Source organism: Nilaparvata lugens, chromosome 11, assembly GCF_014356525.2.
Source record: "Nilaparvata lugens isolate BPH chromosome 11, ASM1435652v1, whole genome shotgun sequence".
NCBI classification, from domain to species: Eukaryota; Metazoa; Arthropoda; class Insecta; order Hemiptera; family Delphacidae; genus Nilaparvata; species Nilaparvata lugens.
In genome coordinates this window covers 43516106-43521522 of record NC_052514.1, presented here as the reverse complement: position 1 = coordinate 43521522, position 5417 = coordinate 43516106, and positions in this window count along the sequence as shown.

Here is a 5417-nt window from a genome sequence, read left to right as displayed (position 1 = left end):
CGTATCTTTAGAGCAATATTTATAATTGCATTCTGTTCTATAGTGGTTGAATACAATTCCCTATTGATTTATGACTAATAAATTTTGTAAAAATACAAAATCTGTCTGATCAATTTGTGCTAGACTAAGAGCATTATTATAAAAAATAAAGAATATATGAGTTAATAAATATATAAATATATTGTACAGGAGTGACCCTGCAGGAATCTCCATATAAACTCTTTGGTAGGGCTACTGTTAATTATGAAGAAATGAGAGATTCAGGTACCCTTTAAGATCAAAGGTAGTAGACAGAAGGTTGGTCACTCATCTATAGTATTTTCGTTGAAATGCAATTGGAGTGGGGGAACTGCAGCCGTGACGTAGGCTGTAGTACAGAGTAGGCAGAATATCGCATTCTTGAAAATCATATGGTGTCGTATAGTCAAATTTATAACAAAAACATTTTCTGACATGCAAGCTTTCTGTTTCTGCTTTACAATAATTATTAAAACATTTGAATAATACAATCATTTTGCCATATAAAAGCAAAAAACCCACCTCCTAACCTTCCCTTTCAAACCCTTAAGGTTCTTCATCTTCTAGGTCGTGTTATATTTTGTAGTTTGGCTATATCAGCTTGTGAATTTCGGGGATGAGATATTTTGATTCTCGTAGAACATGTGCTCGATACCAGCATGTGTTCAGTGCATTTACAATGAATGAAATTCATCGGATTTATCGGGATCGGTTTATCGGTTTATTGCGATGCATTGGTTTATCAAGATTTTTTAAGGGTTAATCTGAAATTATAATAGTATAACATTGTCTAACGCTTTTCCAGCTTATTAACTTTTTCGTGTCACGTTTTTAGATTCATGAAAAACTTTCAACTTCATTTTATTCATAAAAGTTGAATGAACTTGAAATATTTAACAACATCATTAGAATCGGTGATTCATTCGCTATAAGTATGGAGAATTTTAAAGTTCTAGGTCAATCTTGAGGAGATTATACGACGATATATTTGAAGATACAGTGAATAAACTGTATGCTCAGTGTGGTTACTCTAGAACATTTTTACTACACGTGACGTCACGCTGGCGTTCCCCCCACCACTTTGAATCATACACCTGTGAGTGATCAACCTTTTGTCTACTAACGTTGCCCTTAAGTCATGTTTTGAATAGGGTACTGGATGTTTTATTAATCTTAATGATCCATACTATAGTAAGGCCACGTTATAATGGCAGTGAGAAAAAGATAGGAGGAAGTGTTGCCGATCCTCTGTCTTGTCACAGCTTCTATATAGAGGATACCTGATACCGGTATATCTGATGACATATTACATGGTAATATTAACTGTTCATTCTTGATTTAATGATCAATTATATAGTTATTATTAATTGAAAATCCTGATTAAATGCTGAAATCACCCGAAGACTTCTGCTACTTCAAATATTGACAACAGGGTAAACAGCTAGATGGAAACTCGATGAGCGCTACTATACAAAAATTATTTAATTAATTAATCAGCATTTGACAAAAAATGTAACTTCCAATTGATCTCCATCAATTATATCAATTATTTTTATTCAATTATATATATATCAATTATATAAATAGTAGATCAATTATATTTTATTCGTTAAGAAAGTAATTTTCAATGATTTATTAATTAATTTTTATTACAATTGAGATTGAATATTCTGTTGATTATTATATTCCTACATTGTTGAAAAGGGATCTAGCAACGTGCAGTGCTAGAGAAGGATATAGCTCTTTCTACTTGTCGAATAATAGACAAGGTTAGCAACACCAACAATGTAAATAAATACTGAATGAAAAAATACTAAGAAATTGTCAAAAAACCACTGATTATTGATAATTAGAAAGACCGGTTTCGGTTATTACACCATTGCAATCTCTGATAAACTTTTTTTATAAGATTTTTTTATCTGATTTTCAGTTTATCAGAGAGTGACAATGGTGTAATAACGCTTTTCCAGCTTATTAACTTTTTCGTGTCACGTTTTTAGATTCATGAAAAACTTTCAACTTCTTTTATTCATAAAAGTGAATGAACTTGAAATATTTAACAAACATCATTAGAATCGGTGATTCATTCGCTATAAGTATGGAGAATTTTAAAGTTCTAGGTCAATCTTGAGGAGATTATACGACGATATATTTGAAGATACAGTGAATAAACTGTATGCTCAGTGTGGTTACTCTAGAACATTTTTACTACACGTGACGTCACGCTGGCGTTCCCCCCACACTTGAATCATACACCTGTGAGTGATCAACTTTTGTCTACTAACGTTGCCCTTAAGTCATGTTTTGAATAGGGTACTTGGATGTTTTATTAATCTTAATGATCCATACTATAGTAAGGTCCACGTTATAATGGCAGTAGAAAAGATAGGAGGACAGTGTTGCCGATCCTCTGTCTTGTCACAGCCTTATATAGAGGATACCTGATACCGGTATATCTGATGACATATTACATTGTAATATTAACTGTTCATTCTTGATTTAAATGATCAATTATATAGTTATTATTAATTGAAAATCCTGATTAAATGCTGTAAATCACCCCGAAGACTTCTGCTACTTCAAATATTGACAACAGGGTAAACAGCTAGATGGAAACTCGATGAGCGCTACTATACAAAAATTATTTAATTAATTAATCAGCATTTGACAAAAAAATGTAACTTCAAATGATCTCCATCAATTATATCAATTATATTTTATTCAATTATATATATATCAATTATATAAATAGTAGATCAATTATATTTTATTCGTTAAGAAAGTAATTTTCCAATGATTTATTAATTAATTTTTATTACAATTGAGATTGAATATTCTGTTGATTAATTATATTCCTACATTGTTGAAAGGGATCTAGCAACGTTGCAGTGCTAGAGAAGGATAATAGCTCTTTCTACTTTGTCGAATAATAGACAAGGTTAGCAACACCAACAATGTAAATAAAATACTGAATGAAAAATACTAAGAAATTGTCAAAAAACCACTGATTTATTGATAATTAGAAAGACCGGTTTCGGTTATTACACCATTGTCAATCTCTGATAAACTTTTTTATCAGATTTTTTTTATCTGATTTTCAGTTTATCAGAGATTGACAATGGTGTAATAACCGAAACCGGTCTTTCTAATTATCAATAAATCAGTGGTTTTTTGACAATTTCTTAGTCTTTTTCATTCAATATGAATAATTACCACAATATCAACTTCTCAACTACACAAAAAGTAAATAAAATACTGTCATTATAGCGTACACCTCACTGTAGATGATGTGAAGGTCTCAATATTGTCGAAAATATTGGTTCATTGGAGATACTAGTCTCGGTTGTTGAACCGCTATCAACGTCTAGTTCAGCCTACTCTAGTAAAATTCAGAGTTTACACCATAATCAATCTCTAGTATGTTGGTGATATACCTTGGATTTTAGGTCAGAGATTTATTTATAATGGTGTGACATTGCCTGGCACTAATAGGCCTAGTTCAGATTAACCAGTTATAGTGAGGTTTACGCTACGGTACCTACAATGGCAGTATTCGAAAACCATTGGTTTTGCTATTCTTGTCTATCATTCCACAAAGCATATTGCAAATGTATCAAATCATAGTGTTGTGTATCAATTGAGAAGATACTGTATTATATTGATTTGATACTGTATCATGTGCTGTGATCAAATTGTGTTGATACTGTATCATATTGTGGTTGTTCTTGTTCTATTGTGAGGTCGACGTTATAATGGCAGTATTTGATAACCATTGGTTTTGCTATTCTTGTCTATCATTCCACAAAGCATATAACAAATGTATCAAATCATAGTGTTGTGTATCAAGTTGAGAAGATACTGTATCATATTGATTTGATGCTGTATCATGTGTGGTGATACTTTATCATATTGTGTTGATACTGTATCATGTTGTGGTAGTTCTTGTGGCGTGCAGCAACTGGTCTAAAGCCAACTGGTTCAAAATGGCTGCCCAAAGGAAGTGTCACAATGTGGCTTGAATACACAATCTCCACAAATTCCCATTCTCATAAATATTCCCATTCTCATATAATTACCAAAACTTGAGTAATTGTACATAATAACTTTAAAATCTAAAAAAATAAAAATCTATTAGATATGAAAAATATGTTTAATAGCAATTCTTGTTCAATTTTAGTTCACAGTTCATTACAGCTTTCAGCATCCAATTCATTCCAAAACTTGAGAATTAAGTAAAATTTTATCATATTCAATTATTGAACTATTACTATATCAAATTATTTCATTATAGTATAATATTTGTGAATTATTAAACTTCATTTTTTTAATGAATTGCAAGAAAGAAAAAGTTTACAGATCAGAAAGGCATTAGCATGGTGACGCCATCTTGCTTATACCAAAATTCAAATCCCATAATTATTACTTTAAATATTAATATTTTACCATATTTTACCATACCTTTAATATTTTACCATAAATTATTACTATTGGTATGTCACCGTTCTTGTTATAAAGTGAGGTCGACGTTTTAATGGCAGTATTTGATCAACATTGGTATTGCTACCCTTGTCTATCATTCGACAAAGCAGATAGCGAATGTATCAAATCATAGTGTTGTCTATCAAGTTGATATGATCATGATTTGTGGTGATACTTATCATATTGTGATGATACTGTATCATATTGTGGTTGTTCTTGTTCTATAGTGAGGTCGACGTTTTAATGGCAGTATTTGTTTACCACTGGTATTTGTACCCTTGTCTGTCATTCGCAAAGCAGGTAGCGAATGTATCAAATCATAGTGTTGTGTATCAAGATGATATGATCATGTGTGGTGATACTGTATCATGTTGTGGTAGTTCTTGTTATAAAGTGAGGTCGACGTTTTAATGGCAGTATTTGATCAACATTGGTATTGCTACCCTTGTCTATCATTCGACAAAGCAGATAGCGAATGTATCAAATCATAGTGTTGTGTATCAAGTTGAGAAGATACTGTATCATATTGATTTGATGCTGTATCATGTGTGGTGATACTTTATCATATTGTGTTGATACTGTATCATGTTGTGGTAGTTCTTGTGGCGTGCAGCAAACTGGTCTAAAGCCAACTGGTTCAAAATGGCTGCCACAAAGGAAGTGTCACAATGTGGCTTGAATACACAATCTCCACAAATTCCCATTCTCATAAATATTCCCATTCTCATATAATTACCAAAACTTGAGTAATTGTACATAATAACTTTAAAATCTAAAAAAATAAAAAATCTATTAGATATGAAAAATATGTTTAATAGCAATTCTTGTTCAATTTTAGTTCACAGTTCATTTACAGCTTTCAGCATCCAATTCATTCCAAAACTTGAGAATTAAGTAAAATTTTATCATATTCAATTATT